Here is a 15124-nt window from a genome sequence, read left to right as displayed (position 1 = left end):
AGCCATCTGCAGTACTACCGATGCTGCAGAGAGGGCCTCAAGATGGCTGTGGCTCAAAAGAGGGGAGCCATGGAGTCATAACTAGCTAGCCATCTGGACACAAGCTGGGGTCTGATCAGCCCCGGCTGGGTCACCTGGAGGAGGTTGTATGATGTTGAAAGACCCGAAACACCCGATGATTCCAGGAACATCACTGAAGATGTGTCCAGAAGCATCAATAGATGTATGTACACAGATTACACCCTGAGTTAATCAGTGACAACCAGGAAAGACTGGGTGACAACCAAAAAAAAGAGTGGTGATGACTGGAGAGTCAGTGACAGCCCGGAGAGATGACAACCAGGGCAGAACGGGCTGGCAACCCAATCTGTGTCCTCTGAGAGGAGGACCCCCACAAAAGCCACAAAGAATCTAAGGAAAAGATACTCCCAGGGGTGCCCGAGAGGGGGGGAGGATGAGCACCCCAGTCGGATGGACACAACGACATCAGGCCCAGGCAATGAACAAACGATGATGAGGAAGCAGTGTGCATGTGGCAAAATCTGCAAGAACAATCGTGGCTTGAAGATCCACCAAGCGAGGATGAAGTGTTTGGCGGGAGCAGGAGCAGCACAATGCACAGGTGTCCAACCTGGTGAGACGAAGGAGGGGCCAGGCCCGGAGTCACCCCATAGTGCCCAGAACCTCCAAGTGTTGCAAACTAATCCCTCGAACATGAAGTCTAACAGGAGGCGGATCAAATGGCCTGCAGCTAACATGACTTCACTGTGGAAGCAGTTTGATGACGATGTTAAACAAATTCTGGAGGCAACGGTGAAGGGAAGGGTTGATAGGAAGCTGCAAGCCATGACAACAATTATTGTTAGTATCGCAGCTGAACGGTTCGGAGAAGAGGAGAAGGAAGGCTCCAAAACATCTTACTTGAAGAACCAAAGAGCATTGAGGATCCACAACATCAGGCAGGAGATGAAAGGGCTGAAGTCCCAATACAAGGAAGCAGGAGAAGAGGAGCACATTGGCTTGGCCCAGCTGATGTGCATACTACGAAAGAAGATCAGGGTCCTCCGCTGGGCAGAGTGGCATCGGAGGCGGCGGTGTGAAAGGGCCCGAAAACGTGCTGCCTTTATCGCCAACCCCTTCAAGTTCACCAAGGAGTTGCTGGGGGAGAAGCGCAGTGGGAAACTGGCCTGTTCGCAGGAAGACATAGACCAACATCTGAAGAAGATATATAATGATCCTGAAAGAGAGCAGGAGTTGGGAGAGTGCGGATAAGGGTCTCGGCCTGAAACGTCAACTGCACCTCTTCCTAGAGATGCTGCCTGGCCTGCTGCGTTCACCAGCAACTTTTATGTTGGGAGAGTGCGACATCCTAATAGACCCACCTGAACCGGATGTGCAGTTGGACATGTCAGAGCTGCAACTAAAGGAAGTCGGAGAGGTCGTCCGCAAAGCAAGGGCAAGCTCGGGTCCAGGACCAGGCAACACCTCGTACAAAGTGTAAAAGAACTGCCCCAAACTCCTGCTGCGTCTGTGGAAGATCCTGAAAATCTTCTGGAGAAGGTGGAAGATCCCAGAACAGTGGAGAATGGCTGAAGGGGTGTGGATCCCGAAGGAGGAAAATGCCACCCAGATAGATCAGTTTTGCATCATCTCCCTGTGTGTGTCGAGGTGAAGATCTTCTTCAGCGCAGTTTCCAACCGGTTGTGCACCTACCTAGCAAAGAACACCTATATTGATACATCAGTCCAGAAGAGTGGCATTTCAGGGATGCCGGGCTGTCTGGAGCACATCGGTGTGGTGACACAGCTCATCAGGGAGGCCAGAGAGAACAAGGGCAACCTGTCAGTGTTGTGGCTTGACCTGGCAAATGCATGTGGCTCCATTCCGCACAAGCTGGTGCAGCTCACACTGACCAAATATCACGTCCCCAGCAGAATCAGAGACCTTATCGCTGATTATTACAGCAACTTCAGGATGAGGGTCTCTTCAGGAGCAATTACATCAACCTGGCACAAGGTGGAGGTCGGCATCATCACAGGGTGCACTATCTCAGTGACACTGTTCTCCCTAGCCATGAACATGCTCACTAAGTCTGCTGAACCAGAGTCCAGAGGGCCCAGAATGAATTCCACTCAACAGCAACCACCTATCAGGGCATTCATGGATGACCTCACAGTCACCACAGAATCAGTTCCAGGCTGCCGGAGGATTCTGCAAGGTCTCGAAAAGCTGGTGGAGTGGGCCCGGATGCGTTTCAAACCTGCCAAATCAAGATCGATGATGCTGAGGAAAGGGAAGGTGGAGAACAAGTTTCGGTTCAGCATCGCAGGCACAGCCATCCCCACCATCACAGAAAAGCCAGTCAAGAGCTTAAGCAAAGTTTTTGACAGCTCTTTAAGGGACACAACATCCATTCAGGCAACCTGCACCGAGTTGGATGGCTGGCTGAAATCTGTGGACAAGTCTGGCCTCCCTGGGAAGTTTAAAGCCTGGGTGTATCAGCATGGCATTCTTCCCAGAATCCTGTGGCCCCTCCTTGTCTATGCAGTTCCGATCTCAACAGTCGAAACCTTAGAGAGGAGGGTTAGCAACCACCTCAGGAGATGGCTGAGGCTGCCAAAGAGCCTGAGCAGCATCGCACTCTATGGACACCACAACAAACTGCAACTGCCGTTCAAATCCTTGGTGGAAGAATTCAAGGTAACAAGAGCCAGAGAAGTGCTACGGTATAGGGACTCAAGTGACCCGAAGGTGGCTAGAGCAGGGATCCAAGTAAGTACTGGCAGGAAGTGGAGGGCAGAGGAAGCTGTTCAGGAGGCAGAGGCGAGGCTGCGTCACAGGAGGCTGGTGGGAGTGGTCACATGAGGCTGAGCTGGGCTAGGATCCTTTCCAACTCCCCAAATGGACACCAGAGGGAAGGAAAGGCGTTGTCTAGTTCAGGAGGAGGTGACAGCAGTAGTGGAGGAGATGAGAGCCTGCAAGGCGGTGGAAATGAAGCAACAGGGAGCTTGGACAAGATGGGAGAATGCGGTTGAGAGGAAAGTGACCTGGGCTGATCTTTGGAAAGCCGAACCACACCGCATCCAATTTCTCATCCAGGCAGTGTACCATGTGCTTCCAAGCCCATCAAACCTGCACACATGGGGCAAGGCAGAGTCATCTGCGTGCCCACTGTGCTCCAAGCGAGGAACCCTGGAGCACATCCTCAGCAGCTGTGCAAGGGCACTTGGTGAGGGACGGTACAGGTGGAGGCATGATCAGGTCCTGAAGACCATCACTGAAGCCGTCAGCGCAGGAGTTGAGTGGGCGAAGCGGTCCCGACCCTCCAAGCAGACCATTGCCTTTGTCAGAGCTGGGGAGCAGCCAATACCTACCAAAAGAACATCTGCAGGCATTCTGACCTCTGCAAGGGACTGGCAGCTGTTGGTGGACCTCGAAGGGCAGCTGAAGTTCCCCAACCATATCGCAGCCACCACCCTGTGACCAGACATTGTCCTAGTGTCCTAGTTTACTAAGCAAGTGGTGCTGCTGGAGCTGATAGTCCAATGGGAAGATAGCTTGGAGGAGGCCTTTGAAAGGAAGCTCTCCAAGTACGCAGGACTGGTCAGCAACTGTCAGCAGGCTGGATGGACAGCGAGGTGTCTCCCAGTGGATGTTGGTTGTAGGGGAATCATAGCCCGTTCTTTAGTTAGGGCCTTCAGCATTTTGGGCATCGAGGGAGAGAGGAAGAGGAGAGCCATCCGCAGTACCACCGATGCGGCAGAGAGGGCCTCGAGATGGCTGTGGCTCAAAAGAGGGGAGCCATGGAGTCATAAGTAGCTAGCCATCTGGACACAAGCTGGGGTCTGATCAGCCCCGGCTGGGTCACCTGGAGGAGGTTGTATGATGTTGAAAGACCCGAAACACCCGATGATTCCAGGAACATCACTGAAGATGTGTCCAGATGCATCAATAGATGTATGTACACAGGTTATATGTTCTCCAGTGCCCTCTTCTCCACTGACTCCTGTCATGGAGACATAGAGTACTACACCTCAGAAACAGGCCCTTCTGCTCATCTAGTCCATGACAACTTGATTTTCTGTGTAGTCCCATCTACCTGCAACCAGAGCATATCCCTCCAAACCTTCCCATCCATGTACCTATCCAAACTTCCCTTAAGTCTTATTGCTGAACCCACATCTAACACTTCCACTGCTAGCTTGTTCCACACTTGCATCTTCCTTCTCCCACCCACCCCCCAGATTCCCTTAAAATACTTCACCTTTCACTCTTAACCTATGACCTGTAGTTTGAGTCTCACCCAACCTGAGGGGGAAAAAAGTCTTCTCCTTTGACAACTATTCAGCACCTATCCTATCCATGTTCATTTCTCCTCCATCTGAATACAATTCTCCCACTTGCTAAGCTCTGACCTCTTACAAAATTCTTGAGTCTGATAAGTCTATTTTTAGCTTGTCTTTGTATGTAGTTTGCTTTTTACACATTAACAGAACATAAAGTATTTCTCTAAACATCCTGAATACACTGGAAGATATTTCAATTTGTTCAGGTGAGTTTAGATCTTCATTTGGCTCAGCGAGAAAGTATTTGCACTGAAATTCTGTTCTCATATCTTGCAATAAAGACAAGGAACATATAATTTATCATAACTTGTCATTCAACATGCTGAAACTGGTGAAATGGTACAGATCAATCAAAGCAGTTGGGATGCAAAAATAATACACTTCCTCATAGGACCAAAAGTTATTGGTGATCAGATAGAAGCATCAGTGAAAAAGAAATGAAGTGCTAATCTTGTTTCAAATGTTTATATCATCTCTCATTCAAATTCCATGGAGGTATCAGAGAACTCTGAGAGAAAGAAATATTTTTTGTACTGATACATTTGTTTAAATATCTGCAAATAAAAATAACATTTGCAATCATCTTTCTCAGCACATTTACATAAAAATCTAATTTAGTAGCAATAATTTACTATTCTGAAATACAGCGCTTTACAGACCTCTTCTAGTCTAGACTACAGTTCATGTTTAAATTATTATGCTGCTTTTGAAAGAAAATGACACACACATCAGCATTTAATAAGAATTGTAAATGCTCCCTCTGCAATGGAAATCGTAGAGCAGGGCTGACCTGCCAAATAGGATTAGTGTCAACTATGGATTAATTGATAGCATTCTCTCAACTCTGAATTAAAAGGTTTTAGATTTAAGTTTCACTCCAGGGTTTTTGCAGAAATACTTTGGTTGACATTCCAGTCTAGAAATGAGCAATTTCAAACTGTAATAAGATGATGGTGAGTTTATGGACTTTGTGGGATTCTTGCATTGTGAATCTTGTATTATCAACAATTTTTGTGCATGAGTGGAAGTAATGCAAAATGGCCTCTTAAGCAGTGCAGCAGATGTTTTAGTGTGTTTCATTCAATGTTTGAAAATACTGCATGAAAATATTATAAATAGCAATGAGGTTGAAGAAGAATAACCCAGGATAATTTCAGGCGTTCAGTGTTGCTTTTCTTTTGTGATATTTTTGGCTTTTCTCTGGAGCTGTACACCAGCATGGGTTACCCAGCCTGCACTGAAGTTCATTGACTTGTCTTTTCAGCTTCTGTCAATTGGTAACTGGTTATTTCAGTTTGTAAGTATCAATGGTTCTTTGGATTCTTCTGACAGATTCATTAAAATCACAGACTGAATATGTGAAAAGCACAGAATGTTGCAAGTGATATTACAGGAAGGAGAGTACAAGATTAATGCTGAAATCAGTATCCAGATGGACTATTTCAAACTTATTTTGCAGTTTTGCGAGGTTTCTGAAGACTGTAAATATGGTTGAAGGGTAATGGAGAATGGTAGTCTGTGGAATCCCAGAGGAGAGTATTCAAAAGAGGTTGCTTGGTGACAGGAATTGAATTTCAAGCAAGCACTTAATGTGAATGGCAACAGCAGTCAGGGAGCCTCAGAATTTGCAATACTCTTCCGTGATGGCTCAGACTGCTACTATATTTGGATCTGCTTTGTGACAAATTTGTAAAAAGGGAAGAACAGCCGAAGGGAAGAAGTTATTGTGGTAGCACAGAATATTGAGCTAATGAGTGCAGATGCAAGGATTCACCTTGCCGAAAGGTTGGCACCCAGGGCTATCTGTCTAAAATTTCTTTCGAAGGAACATCACGGCAAACTCAAGTATTACAAAGCTTATTGGGAAGAATAAGACATAGAGTAAAGACATGGTGGCCCAAGTCCAGGTTACTCATGTTAAATCTGAATTCCACAAAGTCTTTCCATATGTCACATCCCAATGAAAGAAAGAAGCACGTGTTGGTGGAAACTAGCACTGGTATTGCTGCGTTACTTACTGTATGTGTGTGCAGAATTTTGAACAGTGCGGCTTATATGGTACAGCAGAGGAAAGGGGATTTTCTGCATTCCGTCATATCTAAACAGGTGAGAGAGATGGGTGAATTTGGATTGAAAAGTGGTAAAATTAAAGCAAAGCTTCCTGCTTTGATTCATCCAAGCATTTAATTTGATAGGCTGCAACTGGTTATTAAAGATAAAACTAAATTGGAGAGAGATCAACAGTATGAAGGAACTATTTCTATCAACTGTGCTTGACAAGTATCCAAAGTGTTAAACTTGGAATCATTATGGTATGGAAACCAAGCCTCACCTGAATGAGAGTACTACATCTTAGTTCTTCAAGGCATGTCTTCTGCCTTACAGAATGCAGGAGAAAGACTGAATATGAGCTGAACAGAGCAGAGGAAGCAGATGTCATTGAACTGATTAAGCTGCAATTGTTCCTGTAATAAAGATAGATAAGCCTAGAATATCATGGGGTTTTTACATTTCTTATTCAAGAAAGTTTTGAGCGTATTTTCAAATCTTTTTAGGAGATGAGTGTTTGGCATGCAAATAATGGTGTCCAGTGGGGCGAGCTGAGTAGAATTAGGAACCCACACTGCCACTAGGATCTCTGGAGATTATCAGATAACAATCAACAAAGAAACAAAGAAAGACAAATGCACTTTAAATCTGATCATGTTTTTTTTTTGTTCAACTCAGGAGAACATAGATCTATACAACCCTTGAAATGTTACGTGCTCACTAGCAAATCAAGGTAGATATAGTTTCAAGAGATTCTTAATGATAAGTATTTATTTTAGCAGTTCTGATAGAAAGGATTTCCACTTGTGTATAACATCATCTCCAGGCTTTTCCCAGAAGATAACGCATAACTTTTTTTAAGGTCTACCAGCCCTAATTCTATCCTGAAATCTGGAAAGGAAAAAATGCAGGAAAATAAAGGATTTCTAAATGCTGTTCTTCATCAGTTCAAATAAAAAGGAAAGTGAAAAAGCAAAGCGTACTTTTGCTTCAGCAGACTAAAACCATAGACTCATGGTCTACCAAACAATCATGATACTTGCCCTCCAATATGCTTCTGAGATCTGCTTTACCTACAATAGCCACTTCAAATCACTGGCAGTATCCAGCAATGCTGCCTCTTCAAAGTCTCCCTTTATCACTGGAAAGATAAGTGCGCTAGTTTCAGTGTGACATCCTCAGGCAACATTCCCAGCACTGGGGCCTTCGTTATACTCAGCTGGTCCCATTATTTGTGTGCCAATACTAATTTTCTAAGAACGTGCAAGGATGTGCTCAAAACTTCGTTGTAAAAGATGCAGAAACTTCATGATTTTCAAGCCCTTGACTACTCACATGAAGGAGGAATATTCCTGCTATTTTTGATAACCTCAGATCTGAAGAACAGAGAAGCCCAGCATAAATGATAGAAAAAGCACACCACTGTACAAAGTAATCTCTCTACCTACCCTGTCAGGCACCTCCTGCCCCGTCTGCAGAGGTGTTGTCTTGGTGAGAACTGGAGTGGAATCAAATCATCTTAATCTCAGGGGACTGTCTAAGAAGTATATATTGCCTGCCTCAAGCTTTGTCTGACTACACTATAGGAGTAATACTGAAAGATCCAACTCAACTAAAAACATGCTTTAAGCATTGTGTTTGAGTGCACTTGACAGATTTGTAGGCCTCTTTATGACTTCACTACTACTGCAGGCATTTCTGGTCATCTTTAAGCATTGCATTGGGACATATTGCTGAATCACAGGACAACATGGAAGTGGACTAGGAAGTGAGAAACTGCATTCTGAGAAGGAGCTGAAGCTGAATTCACAGTTTTTTTTTTGTTATGCTCTTTTGTGTCAACTACCATTGTCCTGTGATGCATTAGAGTGTCACAGCAGATGGAAGAAATACATAAGATTGCCACTCTTTCTAATCAAAAACCTAGTAACCTTCACTTTACATACTGTATACCCAATAATTTGGCCTTCAGAGCTGCTGGTGGCAATGAATTCCAGATTCAACACCCTTTGCCAAATGAAATTCCTCATCATCTCTGTTCTAAAAGGATGTGCCATTATTCTGAGGCTGTGCCCTCTAGTCCTAGACTCTTCTGCTACTGGAAACTTCCTCTCCACTTCCATTCTATCCAGGCCTTTCAATATTTAGTAGGGTTCAAGAGATTACAATCCCACTCTCATCCTTCTAAACTGCATCAAATACAGGCCTGAAGCCATCAAAAACTCTTCATCATTTAAACCTTGTTCATCCTCCTCTGCTGCTCTGGACTCTAATAAAAAGCCAGCACATCCTGCCTTAGATATGGGGCCCATATTGTTCACAATTCTCCAGATGTGCTCTGATCAACTAAAGCCTCAGCTGGCCTCAGCATTATACCTTTGCTTTAACACTTAAGTCCTCTTAAGTACAGTATTTGCCTTCCTTTCTACCAACTCAAACTGCAAGTTAATTTGTAGAGAATCCTGCACTTGGACTCCCAAGTCCCTTTGCATCTCCAATTTCTGAATTCTCTCCTCATTTAGAACATGTTTTATGCCTTTATTCCATCTAACAAAGGTGCATGACCATACACTTCCCTATGCTGTATATCATCTGCCACCTTTTGTACATTCTCCCAACCTGTCCAAGTCCTTCTGCAAACTCCCTACTTCCTCAACAATACCTGCCCCTCCAAGTATCTTTGTATCAATTACAAACTTGGCCACAAAACCATCATTTCCATAATCTAGAACATTAAAATTTAATGTGTGAAGTAGAAGGCCCAACATTGACCACTGTGGAACACTACAGACACTAGCAGCCAACCAGAAAAGACCTCCTTTATTCTCAAACTTTGTCTTCTACCAGTCAGCCAAAATTCTATCCATGCCTGACCCTTTCCTGTAACATCATGGGCTCCTTCCTTGTTTAACAGCCTCATTTATAGCACCTTGTCAAAGGCCTTCTGAAAATCCAAGTAAACAACAACCACTAACTCTTCTTTATCTATCCTGCTTGTTACATCCTTAAGGAGTTCCAACAGATTTTTCAGGCATGATGTTCTCTTAAGGAAACCAAACTTCTGCCAATTTTATCATGTGCTTCTAAAGACCCTGAAATACCATCCTTAATCATCGACTCTAAAAACTTACCAACCACTGAAGTCAGGCCAATCAGCTTAAAATTTCCAATCTTTAGCCTACCCCCTTCTTAAAGAGTGGATATTTGCTATTTTCCAGTCCTCTGGAACCATTCCTGACTCCAGTGAATCCTGAAAGATTAATATTAATGCCTCCACAATCCTTTCAGCTACCTCTTTCAGAACTGTGGGGTGAAGTCCATCAAGACAAGACGACTTACTCACCAATCGACCCTTCAGCCTTCCAATCACCTTCTCATCAGTAATAGCAACTACACTGTCTTCTACTCCCTGACTCTGTCAAATGTCTGGCATGTGTTGTTAATGCCTTCTATAGTGAAAACTAATACAAAATACTTATTCAGTCTATGCGGCATTTCTTTGCTTCCCATTGGTACTTCTCCAGTATCATTTTCCAGTGGTCTGATATCCATTTTTGCCTCTCTTTTACTCATAATATATTTGAAGAAGGATCCACCACAACTTCTTACTACAAATTTGATTTCATTTTTTTACCAACAGAGGCAACCCATCCCTTCCTGCTCACCTACCTGTCTTTTCAATAAGAAGTGTACTTTTTGATGTGTATCTCCCAGGCATGATCTTCACCGAACCACGACTCAGTGGTGCCCCCAGTGTCATATCTGCCAATTTCTAACTGCACTATAAGCTCATCCAGCTAGTTTCCTCATATGTCTGCAACTCTTATACGAGTCATGGTTTCACAGAAAGTCTATCACACAGGAGGATCCTATTTAGCTCGGCCTATTCATATCATTTACCTCCAGGATCGCTGTGTCACAATGTTAAAAGTACTCTTTAAAACTATGGCAAGAATTTCACAATTTCCATAAATCACAAGCCTCAACAGAATTTTTGCCCAAATATTACTTTGTATAACGAGTGTTTATTCTGAAACAATTGCTGAAGGACATCCATGTCTGTTTTCTGTGGTGACCTAGGTTAGTGATACATTTGGATGTTACTGTGAAGAAAGTCACAAGAATCGAACAGCTGTTCCCCTCAACCAGGGCCAAATGAACTTATCATTACTCAAGTCACATAGAAATCCAGTGAAGATTGGATGCTTAGGCAGTCTCAAAAGAAGCCCAAGATGGATTACCCACTTAGAATTTTTTTTTGATGGCTGCAATCATTTTAGCCTTGTTATTTGAGCTCATTGAGAATGGGTATTCTCTCTTGATGTGCCAAACCTACAGGATCTAGAACACAGAACAGTACAGCCCAGAAACAGGCCCAGTGCTGTGCTTAACCAATTAAATTAGTAATCAAATGACCAATGAAACTGATCTCTTCTGCCTACACAACGCCCATAACCATCCATTTTCCTCACTTTCATGCGCCTGTCTAAACGTCTCCTAAAAGTCTCCAATGTTTCTTCCTCTATTACCACCCCAGCAGTGCATTCCAAGCACTCACCATTCCTTTGTAAAAATCTTGCCCCTCACATCTCCTTTGAAATAACCCTCTCTCACCTTAAATGCATGCCCCCTGGTATTGGACATTTCAGCCCTTGGAAAAAGATATTGCCTGTCTCTCATAATCTTTTAATCTTATAAAGCTCTATTGGATCTCCAGCCAGCCTCAGCTACTCTAGAGAAAACAACACAAGTTTGTCTCACCTCTCGTTATAGCACATGCCCTCTAATCCATGCATCATCTTGGTAAACCTCTCCTGTACCCTCTATAAAGCGTTGATATTCTTCCTACAATGGGCTGATCAGAAATGTATGCAATAATCTAGATGTGACCAACTAGAGCTTTTTATAAAGCTGCAACATAACTTCCTGACTTTTGAACTCAATGCCTTGACTAATAAAGCATGCCGTTTGCCTTATTAACCACTCCATCAACCTGTGCAGCGACCTTCTGGGAGCTATAAACTTGGACCCCAAGATCCCTCTGCTAATCAACACTGTTAAGGTTCTTGTTCTTAACAGTGTATTGTCTCTTTACATTTGACCTACCAAGGTGCAACACTTCACATTTGGCCTGGTTAAACTCCATCTGCCATTTCTCTGCTCATATCTGCAACTGATCTATATCATGCAGTATTATTTGTCAATCATCTATGCTATCCTCAACACCACTCACCTTGTATCATCTGCAAACTTACTAACCGACCCATGTATATTTTCATCCAGATCACTTATACACATCACAAACAGCTGAGGTCCAAGTATAGATCCCTGTGAAGCTCAACTAAACACAGTCCTCCAGCTAGAAAAGGCCTCTTCAACTACCATACTCTGTCTTCTATAGGAAAGTGAGTTCTGAATCCAAACAGCCAATTCACCATTGATCCCATGCATCTTAATCTTCCAGATGAATCTCCCATGAGGACCTTGTCAAAGGCCTTACTAGAATCCATGTAGAGAACATTCACAGGTCTACATTCATTAATCACCCTTGTCACCTCATCAAGTTACTAAGACACAACTTGCCCTGCACAAAACCATGCTGGCTCTCTCTAATAGGCCATGGTTTTCCAAATGTTCATAAATCCTATCCCCAAGAATTCTCTTCAGTAGAGATCTCTTCAAGTCTTTCCCTACCATCGGTTTATAGTTTCCAGCATTATCCCTGGTTCCTTTGTTGAATAATGGAACATTAGCTACTTGAAAATCCTCTGTGACTTCATCTGCGGCTAGAGAGGACACAAAGTTATTGGTCAAAGCCCCAGGAATCTCTTCACTTGCCTCTCCCAATAACCTGACGTATATCCCACCAGGTCCGGGGGACATCCACCTTAATGCTTTGTTAGAGACCCAACACTACCTCCTCCTTTACTTCAAAATGCTGTAGTATATTAGTATGCTCCGCACTTGTCTCCCTATCCTTCACATCCTTCTCACTGGTAAATACTGATGTAAAGTCCTGATTAAAAGCCTCATCCACATCCTTCACATCTAAGAAAATGGTCACCCCTTTATCCATGGGTGGTTCCACCCTCTCTCTAGTTTTCCTCTTTCACCTGATATATGTATAAAGTGCCTTGGGATGCACCTTCATCCTACTTGCCAAGGACTTTTCAGGAACCCTCCTAGCTTTCCTAATTGCCTTCTCGAGTTCTTTTCTGTCTTTGTAATTCTCCAGGACTTGGTGTGATTCTAGCTTCTTAAGCTTTACATTCATTTCATTTTCCTCCTTGATTAAATTCATCACCTCTCTCAACGTTCAAGGTTCTGTTACCTTGTCATCCTTGTCCTTCCTTCTGACTGCAACATTCCTGCTCTTTACACTGTGTAATTGGTTTTTAAACACCTTCCACATGTTGGATGTGGACTTGCCCAAAAGCAGATTTTCCCAATGAACTCTCTCTAGTTCCTGCTCAATGCTCTTATAATATGCCCTTTCCCAGTTGAATACTCTCCTGCAAGGTCACTGCTTATCCTTATCTATCTTAGAACTTAAGGTAGCTATAAGGAGATGTGGTCACTGTTCCATAATTGATCACTCCCTGAAAGATTGGTCGCCCAGCCCAACACCAGATCCAGTACAGCTCCTTCTCTTGTTGGACTATCTATATATTGATTTAAGAAACCCTCCAGGATGCTCCTAATAAACTTTACCCTATCTACACTACTTGCACTAAGAAGGTCCTAGTTTATACAAGTAAAGTTGATGTCTCCCATAACAACAACCTATTTTTTCACACCTTACTTTAATCTGGCTGCATATCTGGTCCTCAATGGCCCGGTGGCTATTGTGGATCAGTTGTACAATCCCATCAGAATGATTGCACTCTTTCTGTTTTTGAGTTCTACCCATATAGTCTCAGTGGACGAGTCCTCCATTCTGTCCCCTCTGAATGCAGCTGTGATATAGTCCCTGATTAGTAGTGCAATTCCCATCCTTTTCTTTTCACTCCCTCACTATTTTTACTAAAACATCAAAAACCCTGGGACATTAAACTTCCTTTCCTGTTCCTCTCTCAACCAAGTCTCTGTAATGACTACAACATCATATTTCCATGCATTGATCCATGTTCTTAAGTTCATCACCTTTACCAATAATACTCCTAACATTAAAATATATGTAATTCAAACTATGTATTCTAGCACATCTATTATTTTGCACCTGCCTGTTTTTACTGGCCCTGACATTACATTCCTCTGCATCTCTCCACTTTCTGACCTGGTGCTCTGGTTCCTATCCCCCTGCCAAACTAGGTTAAACCGTCCCAAGTAGCACTAATGAACCTTCTGTCCAGGATTTGGTTCCCCTCCCATTTAGATGCACTGAATTTAGATGAAGCAAATTCATTGGCACTGAATTTTTGCCACATTCCTAAGGAGGAATATATTCAGCCTCACCACTTACATTCAAAGGGATATTCCAGACTGCTACCTGCCCTATCTACCAAAGACTTTGAGGCTGAATGTTTACACCGGACCCATTTCATTTCTGGTTTGTCTGGATGGCAGTTTGATAGCTGCAGAGTTACTGGTGAGCAGAATTCATTTGCTAATATCTGCACAGGCAAAACAGAAGGAATTACATAGCATCAGAACTTGAGATTGTTGCTTTCCAGTTGACAATTGTGTTTTTTGACAGAACATCACTGAGGGAATTTGGTTATTGGAATGCATTGTTATTTTAATTTTTTATTCATTTGGTTAAATATACAAGATAAAGTATCATTAAGATCAGAAGAAAAATGTAATAATATATTGTATTCATCTGCCTAGACAGATGAGTATTTGCTAGAACCAGAATTTTCCACATCCTCCGTTGAAAGAGGATAAATCTTAAAATGAGATGCTACCATCTGCTGGTGATTTTTCAGCTAAGCTTCATTATTCACAACAGTCAGGAATGGCTTTGGAACCTATTATGATTGGTATCCTCTGGTTGTTTGTGAAAGAAAATTTCTTGCAAAGAGCAGCATGTTGTCTTGATGTTATTTTTACTCAGTGTCTAAATACACTGAGCAGTGAAGTCTAAACTTTCTATCAAATGTTCTCTTTAGTAACTTATCTCAATAAAACGGGGATTTGGCATAGTAACACCTGTAGAAACCATGCCTTAAAGTTCTGGAAGTCTATTTTTAGGTCATTGTGGCCCAAATGACTTATTGCAGTCACAGGTATTTAACCCATGATGGGAAAGTGTGCTAAAATGGCAATGTGTAGTGAGCCAACAGTGCAAGTGCTCTGCACTGAAAAATTCCTTTGAGTATCAGATCCAGTTTGGGTGGAACAGAAAAGGCCTTGTACACCTTGCACAAAACAAGAAGGATTAGGTAGTTTTCTGGTGTGGGCGCATTGATCAGAGTGTGAAGGATATGTTGGAGGAGTTTAAAATGCCAGGAACTCAGTTTCACCATGATTGTGCTACAAGAGCTGGTGGGAAGAGATTCATGGTGATAGACCTTTGGGTGGGGAAAATTGGGTCATGATTGTTTAGTAGAGATAGGTGGTGATTGCAAACAGATTGTTGTACAGTGGTTGGGAATGCAAAATAAATCTGCAACATAGAATAATCACAAAATTTAAAGGAGAAGAGGTTTGTGAATGGTTCTGATACCAAACATCACAGTTTTAGGGACAGATAACAGGCTGAAGTAGACTAGAAGTCTCATCTAAGC

General features: G+C 43.0%; 1 pseudogene; it reads left to right on the top strand.

Moving 5' to 3' along the window:
* Positions 1 to 567: 567 nt before the first annotated feature.
* Positions 568 to 3819, top strand: LOC140188362 (uncharacterized; annotated as a pseudogene).
* Positions 3820 to 15124: the final 11305 nt, after the last annotated feature.

Source organism: Mobula birostris, chromosome 1 (assembly GCF_030028105.1).
Source record: "Mobula birostris isolate sMobBir1 chromosome 1, sMobBir1.hap1, whole genome shotgun sequence".
In the NCBI taxonomy this organism is placed as follows: domain Eukaryota; kingdom Metazoa; phylum Chordata; class Chondrichthyes; order Myliobatiformes; family Myliobatidae; genus Mobula; species Mobula birostris.
Note: the sequence above shows the minus strand (reverse complement) of the source record. Positions and strands in the feature narration are given on the sequence as shown.